General features: G+C 34.3%; 1 long non-coding RNA gene across 2 annotated transcripts; it reads left to right on the top strand.

Moving 5' to 3' along the window:
• The first annotated feature begins 658 nt into the window (after window positions 1-658).
• Window positions 659-13,531, top strand: LOC123542817 (uncharacterized). 2 transcript variants are annotated; one of them, XR_008368592.1, is made up of 3 exons: window positions 659-2,499; window positions 6,298-6,399; window positions 6,822-13,531. It is a non-coding gene; the product is annotated as an uncharacterized LOC123542817 (long non-coding RNA). The 2 variants fall into 2 exon arrangements; XR_008368591.1 differs by having other exon boundaries at window positions 6,298-6,414.
• The last annotated feature ends 1,938 nt before the right edge of the window (window positions 13,532-15,469 follow it).

The raw sequence follows: 15,469 nt of genomic DNA, 5'->3' as shown, positions 1-15,469 counted from the left end.
ATAGTTTTGACCTGTCAAAAACGGCCATTTGCATGGCGAATAGTCTCTTTAGTGTAATCAGTGATTATGACATCAATGACTTTGACCACACAAAACGGCTACTTGCATGGTCATTATGACATCAATGACTTTGACCACCCAAAACGGCTACTTGCATGGTCATTATGACATCAATGACTTTGACCACACAAAACGGCTACTTGCATGGTCATTATGACATCTATGACTTTGACCACACAAAATGGCTACTTGCATGGTCATTATGACATCAGTTCTTTCACTGGAAATTGAATCCGTGATACCAGCTTAACTATTGGAATTGGAATAGAATTTGCAATTTTTACCAAAATGAGGGTTACGTATGCTCCCCAACCCCTGGTATTCCCTTGTGACACAAACAGTGTAATAAATCCCATTTTTCAGTGATTGTTCTTAACGTTTCACATTTAGTAAAGTTTATGTAAAAAATTACATTGTCTCTACAAAAAGGTATGACGTGTATACAGCATAACAGAGTAAAGGCAATAATTGCTGAAAGATATAGTTGAGGTCACAGTTTTGACACCACCAATTATGCATTTTCAAGGGTCTTGCCATGTGTAGGACTCTTTCTAGCTTTTCTTTGCCTTCCAACACTTTACAAGCAGCCACCTTTAAAGGTTGGTGTTTCTACAAAGGTACCCTTTATAGCCCTGGTATCCTTTCAGATAAAAAGGTATTTTGTGTACTGCTGTAAACTTGCTAACAATTTCTGAATGTTGGTATACTCATTCAAAGTCACAATTTCTTTTTTTCTCAGTAATTTAGCAGAGCCAAGGGTTTGTGTGGTAAGGGTGTTGTGGCAAAATAATTGTGAAACAAGATGGCTTAGTAGGTGAAATATGTAATATCCGGTAGATACAGCATAGTGCTGGAGGTAAGTAGGATGCAGGAAATGCGTATAAGGATAGCAACAATCACCTCCAACTTGTTAGCATTGATTACATGATTTAATTCATGTATTTGAACTCTTTGATATGTATGAATATGTTGTAGAGTACAAATAAATAACATATAACAATCATGAAAATACTTCGTTTGTTTTTGATTTTCCTATATTAGTAACTTTTGACATTCCCGGTCTTCCGTACATTATATTTTCTCTATCTTATATATATCTGCACGTGATCTTTAAAGTACTTCCGCCATCTTGAATTTAGAGTGACCTTCATTTGCGGTGTGAAAATATAGTGAACAAATGCTTTCAAATGCAGCCGTTCCATAGAACAAAACAGCTAGGTTTGCAAGACCCGAACGAAAAGTAGCTGTATAAAAAGTAATACTGAAATTTGGAAATAAACAAAGCAGATATTTTACCTGTATTATTTGAACTTTTGGGTTGCATTTAAAGTTGAAAGTTGATTGTTTTCTACAGGATGTAAAACTTAAAGAAGTAAGCTCTTTTACTTTTTCAGCAATGTCCCTCAGATGAACTTTAACATTGTTTACAAAGAGAAACCAATTTTGTGTCATCTTAAAATGCGTTGTTCGACTGAAACGTATAGTTCCAGGAAAAGTTCTAAAATGGTTTATTTTTGTGATTTTTGTTTTATTTATAAATTCAACACAATGTGCAATATTTCAAGTTTTTGAAAATGATTAAAATTGAACTTTATTTTAGAAAAGGTTCTGATCTTTCATTAATATTTTGCCAGCGGATGCTACAAATTTTATGTGAAACCGCCTTTTTGGCCAAGAGAGGTGTGTAAAGCGAAAAACTATTATTACACATTGCGTTTATTCTTTAAATGTGAAGGATCGGTAACAGATTAAGGAGATGGGACAGTGAAAAACTATACTAAATGGATATCTCTTACCGTGAATAAGGAGACATACATATTTCAGTAAGGAAATCTGAGGTAAAAAAAACAATCATATATTTAATTCCTTGAAATAAACACGGCGGCGAAATATTTTAGAAAATCTGCGCACGTGTTTTGCGCATAAGAACGTTTAACGACATTTTCTTGAAAAGAAATGCTCGTGTGCACTATTTTGACATTTCCTTGATTTGAAAATAATTATTTTATAGCAATTAAGATTGCATACGATACCAAAATTTTGCACCAAAAATGTTTACTCATTTTCTTCCAAAGCACTGTGGAGATAGGGTTCAGCGTAGCTTTCATGCTCGCAAGTTTACCTACAGATATATCTTTTCAACTTTTATCATATATTTTTGTGTCCTTGCTTTTTAAAAGCTGTTTCGAGGATTCTGATTTTTCACATGAATTTCTAACAAAGTTAAGGTACATTATTTGCTTGCTATAGTAAAATTGTTAATAGTAAAAGTAATGTATTCATACAACTGTCTTGGGTTGTTCTTTTTAGTATTATTATTTCTGTGCCAAGCTATCTTCAATAATGTTTTCTTTACATCGTAGCTGCACGTACATTGAGCCATAGCCGACCTTTCAACATGGATGTGTTGGATGTAGATATTGATTGCAGCTGATTTCGGTAATAAACTCCAGATAGATGCACTAGTGTGTGTCTTTAAAATAGTTTCTTCTATTTACACGCACATATTCAATCTGTTCGTTTTTAAAATCGAAGCAGTAACGTTCCAACGGTCTTAAACCGTATCATATACTATAGGCCGGTACCTGGTTTTAAGGGGTTTTTTTACAGTGAGACATATTCACTTTAACATTAATGTACATGTAAATTAGGAGTTTAAGAGACATCTTTTACATAGAAAATATTTCTTTCTTTTACAGGATGCTACTTAATAATTGTTTCAATTTACATGAACTATATAAAAGCAATGTAATGTATTTAAATTCAATTAACCTGCTAAAACAATAGTGGTACTGCAACATGAAACTCCTATTGCCTAGGAAAGTTGATTTGAATACAGATGATAAATAAATATTATGCTTTTGAGATACATGCATTCCGGCATGTTTCAAGTATATTGAATTAGTAATAAAATTGTGTATATCCTTAGAGTAAAGTTACATTTATGTGTTACTCTTCACTGGTTGGTGTAACTGACGTTTTCACACTTATTCAGATTTACAAAACGCCAGATCGGGAGTATCTGTTCACTGACTCTAGCGTAAAGTTACATTCAAGTGTTACTTTTCTTCGGCCGGTGTAACTGACGTACTTACACTTAATATTCAGATTTACAAAACGCTAGATCGGGAGTATCTATTCACTGATTCTAGAGTAAAGTTACATTCAAGAGTTACATTTCTCCGGCCAGTATAACTGACGTACTTTCACATATTCAGATTTACAAAACGCCAGATCGGGAGTATCTGTTCACTGATTCTAGAGTAAAGTTACATTCAAGTGTTACTGTTCTCCGGCGAGTGTAACTGACGTACTAACACTTATTCAGATTTACAAAACGCTAGATTAGGAGTATCTGTTCTCTGATTCTAGAGTAATGTTACATTCAAATGTTACTTTTCTCCAGCCGGTGTAACTGACCTACTTACACATATTCAGATTTACAAAACGCCAGATCGGGAGTAACTGTTTATTGATTCTAAAGTAAAGTTACATTCAAATGTTACTTTTCTCCAATCGGTCTAACTGACGTACATAAACTTATTCAGATTTACAAAACGCCAGATCAAAAGTGTCTGTTCACTGCCTCTAGAGTAAAGTTACATTCAAGTGTTACTTTTCTCCAGCCATAGTAACTTACGTACTTACACTTATTCAGATTTACAAAACACCAGATCGGGAGTATCTGTTTATTGATTCTAGAGTAAAGTTACATTCCAGTGTTACTTTTCTCCAGTAGGTGTAACTGACGTATTTACACTTTTTCAGATTTACAAAACGCTAGATCGGGATTATCTGTTCACTGATTCTAGAGTAAAGTTACATTCAAGTGTTACTTTTCTCCGGCCAGTGTAACTGACCTATTTACACTTATTCAGATTTACAAAACGCTAGATCGCGAGTATCTGTTTATTGATTCTAGAGTAAAGTTACATTCAAGTGTTTCTTTTCTCCAGCCAGAGTAACTTACGTACTTACACTTATTCATATTTACAGAACGCCAGATCGGGAGTATCTATTCATTGTTTCTAGAGTAAAGTAACATTCAAGGCTTATATTTCTTCGGCCAGTGTAACTAACATACTTACACATATTCAGATTTACAAAACGCCAGATCGGGAGTATCTGTTCACTGATTCTAGAGTAAAGTTACATCCAAGTGTTACTGTTCTCCGGCGAGTGTAACTGACGTGCTAACACTTATTCAGATTTACAAAACGCTAGATCGGGAGTATCTGTTCTCTGATTCTAGAGTAAAGTTACATTCAAGTGTTACTTTTCTCCAGCCGGTGTAACTGACGTACTTACACTTATTCAGATTTACAAAACGCCAGATCGGGAGTATCTGTTTATTGATTCTAGAGTAAAGTTACATTCAAATGTTACTTTTCTCCAATCGGTCTAACTGACGTACATAAACGTATTCAGATTTACAAAACACTAGATCAAAAGTATCTGTTAACTGATTCTAGAGTAAAGTTACATTCAAGTGTTACTTTTCTCCAGTAGGTGCAACTGACCTATTTAATCTTTTTCAGATTTACAAAACGCTAGATCGGGAGTATATGTTCACTGATTCTAGAGTAAAGTTACATTCAAGTGTTACTTTTCTCCGGCCGGTGCAACTGACCTACTTACACTTATTCAGATTTACAAAACGCCAGATCGGGAGTATCTGTTCACCGATTCTAGACTAAAGTAACATTCAAGTAATACTTTCCTCCAGTAGGTGTAACTGACGTATTTACACTTATTCAGATTTACAAAACGCTAGATCGGAAGAATCTGTTCACTGATTCTAGAGTAAAGTTACATTCAAGTGTTACTTTTCTCCAGTAGGTGTAACTGACGTACTTACACTTATTCAGATTTACAAAACGCCAGATCGGGATTATTCGTTCACTGATTCTAGAGTAAAGTAACTTTCAAATATTACTTTCGTCCAGGCGGTGTAACTGACTTATTTACACATATTCAGATTTACACAACGCCAGATCGGGAGTATCTGTTCACTGAGTCTAGACTAAAGTAACATTCAAGTAATACTTTCCTCCAGTTGGTGTAACTGACATATTTACACTTATTCAGATTTACAAAACGCTAGATCGGGAGAATCTGTTCACTGATTCTAGAGTAAAGTAACATTCAAGTATTACTTTCATCCATTAGGTGTAACGGACCTACGTACACGTATTTAGATTTACAAAACGCCAGATCGGGAATATCTGTTCACTGAATCTAGAGTAAAGTTACATTAAAATATTACTTTCATCCTGTAGGTGTGATTGACGCACGTACACTTATTTAGATTTACAAAATGCCAGATCTGGAGTATCTGTTAACTGATACAAGAGTAAAGTATCATTCAAGTGTCGCTTTTCTCCGGCAGGTGTAACTGACGTACTTACACTTATTTAGATTTACAAAATGCCAGATCGGGAGTATCTGTTAACTGATTCCAGAGTAAAGTAACATTCAAGTGTCGCTTTTCTCCATCCAGTGTAACTGGCGTACTTACGCTTATTCAGATTTATAAAATGCCAGATATGGGTTATCTGTTAACTAATTCTAGAGTAAATTTACTTTCAAGTGTTACTTTTCCCCGGCAGGTGTAACTGACGTACTTACACTTATTCAGATTTACAAAATGCCAGATCGGGAGTATCTGTTCACTGATTCTAGAGTAAAGTTAGATTCAAGTGTTACTGTTCTCCGGCGAGTGTAACTGGCGTACTTACGCTTATTCAGATTTATAAAATGCCAGATATGGGTTATCTGTTAACTAATTCTAGAGTAAATTTACTTTTAAGTGTTACTTTTCTCCGGCAGGTGTAACTGAGGTACTTACACTTATTCAGATTTACAAAATGCCAGATCGGGAGTATCTGTTGACTGATTCTAGAGGAAAGTTACATCCGAGTGTCGCTTTTCTCCAGCTAGTGTTACTGACGTACTTACGCTTATTCAGAGTTACAAAACGCCAGATGATGCGTATCAGTGAAGTGAATCTAGAGTAAACGGTAAAATTCCAGTGTTACTTTCCTCCAGTCAATGTAACTTACGTATTTACATTTATCCAGATTTACCAAACGCCAGATATGGGTTATCTGTTCACTGATCCAACAGTAAAGTTACTTGTTCGTGATTCACAACTCTAAATGGTGTAATCAACCAGTTTACACCATTTTAGATTAATTTATTCTAAATTTAGAGAGAATAAACACTTTTTGTTTACAGTGTACTTGATCATGTGTCTAACACACGATTGATTCTGCCTTTGTGACCACTGCAGACCATGATCAGCATATGCATCTGTGCAGTCTGATTTTTTTCCATTCGGTCAGTATCCTTTTGGTAAGCACCACTTTTAACAGTTAATGGTACAGCCTTAATTGAAATATAAAAAAGTTCATTATAGAAATTCAGCAGGGTTAGGGCTAAATTGGCAACTAAGTTAATCAGCATGATACGTTATTTAGTGAATTATTTATGCCTTTTTACTGCCTGATATTATATTACATGCAAGAGAGGTAAACTATTTAAAAAGTACCTGGGAATATGAAACTTTTGTTTTTGTCAGTTTAAACAAGAACAAGAAAGTTGTGAAAACAGCATCTAAAATAGTTATCGTACTGAAATACACATGAACATAATAAAGAACAGCCTTATAGTTTGATAGTGATGGCGTATTTTTAATGATAAATATTACAGAATTTCATTTCATTAAACCTAATCTACTCTCGCATTTCGTTTATTTTCAGTTTTGTTTGCAATTTTGCCTACAGTCAATAAATAAGTGATCATCCTTCGGGTATTTATTTTGGACAACTCATTCATTTCGTAATGGAGAATCCTGGCACACAATTGTCTTATTACGATTGTCTTGATAAACTAGGTTATTCAAAGGAACGTTCAGAGAAAAGGGTTAAAATATATGACAATGGAGCCGAATGTTTAACCAGGGTAACTAATAGGAACTGGACGACGGAGTCCACAATTAACATTATAGCTGGAAGCCGCGGGGAGGGAACAGCGGTTTCGTTAGGTAGTGACTTGGATCTAATATTTGTTACACCAGTTGTTAAGTGTTTTGAAACATATACATGTATATATGTTAGGGACCCCGTTGCAACCTTTGAATTGGTTATGGATTCTGTTCCTCACGGATATACAAAGTTACGTCTCAAATATCTGAAAGAAGACTTTAAAAAAGGTGATAAATATTTCACCCTAACAGGTAGACTGAAAGATGCATTGACAAAAGAAGGTTATTTGTCAAATAAGATTGATAGCAGCAATAGAGGATGGTGGAGAGGATATGAAAAGACAAGGTTGGATTTGTAGACGTTATAATTATGACGAGATAACAGGACCTGCGCGTCCGTTGCAGTACCTACTACCATTTTCTGACAAGAAATTGTCTGTTGACTATGTTCCAGCTTTGCTATGTTCGATACCAACATCAGAGTTGAACGCCTGGAGTGAACGAAAGAGGACAAATGCTTGGCCAAGTATTGATACAGTGAAAGCAGTTAAAGAGTCAGAAGTGCTCGTTGTACCTGTAGGATTAGATGGAAGTGAAGAGCAGTCATTGCAATGGCGAGTATCGTACACTCTGGCCGAGAGAACTCTAGTCCGTTCGTTCAATGATACCCAAATAAAAGTGTACGTTGCTATGAAAATGATGGTGAAAAACAAGCTGAAGGAGTTGTCTTCTCAAATCGATTCATACGTAGTGAAAAATGTGATCTTCTGGGTGTTTGAAAAGTGGCCGGGTACCTTTGAGAGAAAAGATTTCAATGAATTACTGTCAAAGGCACTGACGTATCTACGCAAATGTGTAGATAGAAAATGGCTTAAAAATTACATAACTCCCTCAAGAAATCTGCTGCAGAGAAAACTGTTAGAGGCCGAAGAAAAAGAAGAAGCAATAAGCGGCATCGATACTTTATTACATGCCGGCCTTGAAGCATTACGTTGTTGTTCTTTGATTGAGGACATGTATTCCTTATCACATGCTGATTTGGAAGAACGATTACAATTCAGGCAACTTTCGGAAGAATTGTTGCTGGCTGTCTTTTAACTTTTACTTACATCTGATATATTTTAGTACAAGCCATTTCTAAATGTTCTCAGGTCTAACCGAATAAACAAGATTCTGACTTTATAGGCATGTATAGAACAGCAAAAACTAAATTATTTTTGAAGGTATCTATATTAGATTTTTAACATTTATAGCCGCATGTGTCTCAGAACAAATTACTTAAGTAAATTCAAGATATGGTATCCAGGATTTATTCCAGCTCATTATGTACATTCATTGACTTTAGACTTGATTAAAATATCCGTCTGATGATACAGTGGTTACTTTGATACATGATATGACTAGCAGTAAGGGATAACTTCAGAAAATAAACGATAACATTTTTCTGAAACGGGAAGTGAATTAGAAGACAGTATTGTCTTCCAAAACCCTGTACGTAAATCTAAATTAAAGAAAAAACAAGTAAAAAGCAAAAATGCCAAAAGATCAAAAGATAATAGGTAAGGGTAGACTTCTCGGAAACACAGAGCACTAAAACACAACCCCAGAGCCACGCATTTGCAAAGTAGGCCCGCAACAAAAAGAAGCTGTGATGGAAAATATTTCAGACGGGTTGCTTCAAACATCCAACAAGTACATATTCATTTATGCTATAGAAGGGGAAGGAAATGGTATGGGGAACATGGGGCCGGGTTGGGAGGGAGTGAACCCGAAGGTAAAAGTTGAACAAGGGCGCATAAGCAAAGGGAAAGTCACGTTCCTTAATAACAGTCCTACTACAACGTAAACCACAATAGCGCAAACACTCATGTACCAAAGATACACACACATCCACACACAACTAAATAACATAGAAAAACGAACAAGCAACAAATAAGAAAATAGTAGGGCACCGTTTTAGACTCATAAGCATACACACGCACCCACACAAGTAGGAAAAAAAGATCGTATCCATCTTAGGATTCCGGCAGCAAAAACAAAGGGGAGCCATAAAAACTTACATAAAGTGGGAGGGTAGGCAAAAAGTAGCGTAATTGCAAGGGGAAAAACATACCTGAAACAAAGGAAACACATAAAAAACATGTTTACTCTCCAAAGAGCCATCGCAAATACTAGACAGTAAAATAATGGCAAACAATAAATTAAGGCCTGTTGTAACAAAACATGACAGAAGTTTTATAAAAAACAAAACATCATGCATTGAGGAAATGAAAGGTAAAATATTAGGATCTGTTGTCCACAGAACTGAAATCTTGGAGGCCAAAACCAACGAAAAGGGCATTAACATCGACCGCTTACAGAAAGAAGTAGAAAATCAAAAGAAAATAAATAAAACACCTGAACAACAAAATGAAAGACTTCAGTCAGGTTACTGTCACGAAATCAATCATATTATAGAACGCTTGAGTAACCCGGAACAATACGGCAGACGAAACAACATCCGCATTACAAGCATCGCTCACGACTCTGACAAACACACATCGGAACAAACTACTAAACACGTGCTTGATATGTTTAAACTGAGACTAAACCTAAATATATAACAGGACATTGACATCGCTTACAGAATTTGAAGTTCTGATGCCAGTAAAAACATCCCGATCATCGTACGGTTTGTTCAGAGACAGGTCAAAATGGATATTATGAAACACACTCATCTACTACTCTTAGGAAAATGAAGTGTAAGATTTATATGAACGAAGACTTGACTACCCTTATTCCTTAACAACAACGTATTACTTCGATTCGACGCAAGGCTCCTGATCAAGTCATTAAAAGTTTGTCCTTAAAGGGAAAATTGTTTGCACATTTCAAAGGGGAGACAAACAACGGTTCGAACGATAAAAATTCCGAGGACACATCATTTGTTAAACAAATAAATTACAAAAATTACATGCACTGGTTGAATCTTCCATGGCCAGAAAGTAACACCGATGTGAAACTAAGCTACAGTGACAAAGTAAAAAGAAATGCGCGCACGTGCACGCACCGAGATCCGACCTTCCTGCTGCGGATATCAATATTATTTTTGTCACATATTCTGTTAGTCGTCAGAAATGATTAGAGAATTCAATTTTCCTCAGATGTTCAACGTCTTTTTGTAGTTCTCTTAAACACACCTAGGATAAAAATATGATTTTAATCGGACTCTTTTTTTTTCAGCAGACGCTTGCATAGCAAAGAACGCGAGCATGGGCGCCCACCGGGTTTCGTGTTTGTATATAAATAGAATACTTAGACAAAAACACTGTAATACGGTTCAAGGAACTATTTTACTTGTATTTTGGATTACACATTCTAACCATTTCAGATACATTATAAACATACATATATATTACATACATCATGAAGGCAAATGATCTACTAGTAGACAGAAAATTTAAGGGAGGTAACAAGTAAAAGTATTGGTAAAAACCTTGACTGTATTTTCTCCCATAACTGTCCATAAAGTTATCCCTCGCATTTCAATATGTATACGTGTGCGTTTATATCTTTAGAAGGGAGTCGTTATTAAATGGATTTAACTCGTTTGGTTGCTTATAAACTTTTGAAGAAGACAACATGATTTCATTTCTCAGTTTCGTTTTTCGGGGGAAAAATTCCATAGTTTTTTCTCCATAATCACATCCTAGCACCAATTTCAGTCTAAAAGGCAATGGACATTTTAAAAGAATTATTTTGGTCTGGGTATGATATACGTAAATGTACACCAAACAATAGATATTCATTATGTATCATTGATATCTGTTGTTTATGTTTTCATTGTAATGTTAAGATACACTCTGTATATATACGATTTTTAGTTCTTTTAAAACAATCCAAATAACAAGAGTCATTATTTTATAATGCTGAACTATCTTTTTGTAGACACCTTTCCTTAAGTTCTGTTGTTAGTGTAGCAGTTTTAGCGTAACACGACACTCGGCGCTGTCAATTTTAAAGGTGTATGTTTATAATATACCTGCTAATGATTTACCGTAGGGCAAAAAGGGTCTTAAAGGCTATCTATAAATATGTAGTCCACCTCATGGTTGTTGAAACTGTTGTTTTCTCTTAAACTAAAATTAAATATTTTGAGGTATTTCGATTATATAAACTTACTAATTGACCAATCGTAATTCGTTTCAGTTTCTTTCTATGTTCATTATGAAATACAGGAAAACTACATTAATGCAATATTTATAAGATTATATTTATTGTTCGTTGTAATGTATATATACATACTAATATTGACTAACCGTTATTCGTTTCATTTTTTTTATGTTGTTGTTATGAAATACAGGTAAATTAGATTAATGCAATATGTATGTCGCAAAGCTTCAACTTTGAAGATTATGTTTATTGTTAGTTGTAGTATATATATTCATTTTTATGTCGTTGTTTTGAAGCACAGGAAAATTACAGTAACGCAAAATGTATGTCGCAAAGCAGCAATCGTTATCCGTTCCAATTCTGCTATGTTGTTGTTATGAAATACAGGTACTTTGAAGATTATGGTTACTGTTAGTTATAGTACACATATGCACCTGTTATCATGTTTAGAGTTTCTGACGGTCTGAATACGTTTTAAAGATACACATAGACATGATCCAAATGTTTTTCTCTATCGAAAATGTTTCTATCAGTTCTTTCTTTTCTTCCTTTTCTAAGGTCTCCTGGAAATAATATTCTCTGCTTAAAAGTCAGACAGCATTGGATATTGACAAAAATGAATTAGTGCTCAGCCGATCTCTTATGTTACTACTAAAATATGTTCTTTGAATACTAATGGACTCGGGGAATTAAAAGCATGTCGGGTAAAGCGCATAACAAATGCTCAAAATAAAGGTTTCTGGAAAGATATATACAATAGTATATATTAATAGTTGTAGGAAGTGTGTCAAAAGAAATCATATTGAACAACTCTTTTATCAAAAATGAAAATAAAACCACGTACTATAATGAATGATTTACAGTTAGAGTTAAAAACATTAAAAATATGTATGACTTTAGAAAAAAGACACTTTTTAGTCATTTGTAACAGTTCAAAAAGGATTAATCTAAACAATTCATAATTCCTTAATGATCATACGATCATCTCTAATATTCCAAGAAAATGGAAGGAAAAGCTAAAAATGAAAATCAATATGATGAGGCAGAAAAATTTGCAACTATTCAGAAAGTGAAAAAAACAAATAAATTACTATTATATATATAAACAATAGCAGAGAAAACAAAACAAAATGACAATAAATAAATCTGAAACTAAATCGAATAGTGTCTATGAAAATTTGAATTGGAGAATGATATAAAGTGCGACTTTTTCTAGTTGTATAGACTAAACATTAAGGGTTTTCCGCTATAAATATCTCAAAAGGATTGTAGCAACAAATCAGTTTCTGCATAAATGCAAAATAATCGTGAGTTTTGTAACATGGAGATAGAAAACTTAAATCGTCTTTTTTGGGAGTCCCAAAATCTTGCAAGATTTTTGGTCAAATATCAAATAATTCTTAAGTAACAAAGGTATAGAATACACATCAAACTTCCAAAATGTTTCATTTGCTTTTCAAACCAAATCTCCAACTCAACAGATAATAAATTACATCATAATTTAAAAGCACATAGCATTAAAAAAATAAAACAAGGTATAACAAAAAGTGAGATCGGCTACCTCTATAAATTTCGACATTCCAAGATTTTTGAGATCTAAATGAAGGATACATTTACTTTCTTTTGACCATTTTATTTACCCTTTTTCTTGAATTATCACTTTTCAACTCTATCTTACTTTTTGTCGCCTTTAGACTCTTATCACATAACAAAAACGTCATACTGCCCAATATATTGAATTACGTACTGACAATTTGAATGTTTTTTTTTCATTATTATTTTCTCTCTGTTCATTGACTTATTCAGAAGTATATATCTCTATATTTATATAATTATGTTATGTGTGTGTTAAATTTTGAATAAACGGACTATTTTCTTTGTAAATAAACAAAACGATTAGCAGTAACAGTGATAATTATACATAAGCCGTTATGTATTTTTTATGAAGTTTGGTCTGACCATTAGACCTGAAAACAAAATCAGATGAGATTGTAAATATGTTTATAGCCGTTATAGTGGACGCAACTTGACCCCGATGGTTGACCTTTTATTATGATACATAATGAGGCACTACCTATTATTGAATAGGACTGTACGTAACACGCTTCATTTCTTTGCATTCATAAATTTAAAAATATACAAACCAATACCATATAAAAATACACGGCTACCTTAAGCACCCCTTATTTCTTCAATGAAATAATCGATATGAATAATCAGCCTAAAGTCATCCATCGCGGTCAAGTTGCAACTACTATATTCTAATTAAAACTGAGACACATTTATATTAGATATTATTAAACAAGAAATGTATAACAAAATTTATTACACAAAATAAATACGTAAATAATAAACAAAGAAGAGTTGGTAGTACTTGTGGGGTCTATGGAATAGGTACTGTTAAGCTGAGGACAGCTGGATTAAATGAACTATCTTACCCAAAAACGAGTGTATTAGGCAAATTTTATTGCATTAAGATATGTTTTGATAAAGAAATACTGAGCAGTACTCGTTCTAACCTATTAAATCTCCAAAAAGTAGGACCTCCTGGTTGACTGTGCATACTCTGGAAGAATTTGGAAAGAAAATGAGCGGGATAGGCGTTTCTCACTCCAGAAAACAAGCTATTTCTATGGAAATAGTGAGACAGTAGTGTTTGAAATGATGTTGATATGATTGATACATACGGTTTCAAAAGAAAAGATTGCCCTGTGTCCATTACTCTGTCAGATTGTGGAACAATAGTCATAGTTGCCATTCATAAGTCCAATACAATAGATAAAAGGGTTCCGATATCATTCAGAAATATTCTACTATCATGTAATATGTTAACAACTTCGTTTCCTGTTTTAACCCATCAGTTGTCTAAATAGGTAGAAAGTTATGATATTTTATCCGTTGAGCAAAATGGTTTAAGAAAACAAAGAAGTGAATATATTTCGTAGTTTTCCAAAATATAGATACTGATACAAGAAAATGGACTTTAAAGCCAACAATCTTTGGTTATACTTTTTATTTGAAGGCCTAAGATCCATTGGTACAACCGATGTTACTTATAAGCTTAAATAGAAACTGGTTGGTGTCCATTATAGATTCCATAAGGTCTGTTATTTGTCTCCTTTGAACTAGGTGTATACATATTTGGTATCCATATAGGTGGTAGACGCATCCAAGGAAAAAGTCTGCTCATCGAGCGAGTAACAAATATTTAAGCCGCACATTTAATACTGTCAGATAACACACAGGCCATAGCTTTCGCAGGAGCTATGATACCAACGCCGCAGCGATAGCGCATTTGTCGCAGATGCGGTGGATAAATATGGCCAGCTGACTACATTACGGTAAGCTTCCTAATGAGTATTCAAATGATAATAATGATAATGATAATAATAAAATACAATTGAAGATCAGATTTGAGGCCCATTGGTATAAAAATCTTTATGAGTTCATGGCATTGTACCCGTGTGTTACAGAAGAGCCATTGTCACATCCATAGCATGAAGTTAGTGTGAATGCTATTTTTTCCTCCACTGTGACATAATTGTCATCATTTAGACAGAGTTCCATAGATAGGGGCGTTTTGAAAGCGTCAATCACCTACATGGATACGAAGAAAAGTTGGTAAATTGAAAAAAAAGTTTCGACCAGCAGTGTTCTGTAACTGCTACATGTACAAATATAACGGAATGCCACACAAAAAGAAAGACAAGTTAATATACAAGCTGCGTACACAGAACGGACCAGGAAAATCAACATAAACTCGGCTAATTCCATGCGTTGTTGTACAGAATAGAAACCACCTGAACACTGTAGTCGTTGACAAAACTCGGATGTTAAGCATAACCATGAACTATTTTTGCTCAATTACCCCGTAGTGGTTTAAAAATTGATACTGCTATTACCCGTATAAAAGGAATCATTAACAAAATCAAACAAAAACAATTGTCATTAATCACATAACATAATGCCGGTGTAATGAAGTATTTCGACCCCCATAGAATAACGACCCCCGGTCATTATTCTATAGAAAAAGTGACTCCTTTCCTGTAAAATATTGACTCCCCTAATAAAAAACTGACTCCCTTAGAAAACTCTATAGAATAACGACCCCCCGGTCATTATTCTATAGAAAAACTGACCCCTCCAAGTAAAATACTGACTCCCTAAAGATGACTCCCTTCGAATCTCATAGAATAACGACCCCGGTTATTATTCTATAGAAAAAGTGACTCCTTCCATGTAAAATACTCACTGCCGAAATTACTACATTCG

The sequence above is a fragment of the Mercenaria mercenaria genome, chromosome 19 (assembly GCF_021730395.1).
Source record: "Mercenaria mercenaria strain notata chromosome 19, MADL_Memer_1, whole genome shotgun sequence".
In the NCBI taxonomy this organism is placed as follows: domain Eukaryota; kingdom Metazoa; phylum Mollusca; class Bivalvia; order Venerida; family Veneridae; genus Mercenaria; species Mercenaria mercenaria.
Note: the sequence above shows the minus strand (reverse complement) of the source record. Positions and strands in the feature narration are given on the sequence as shown.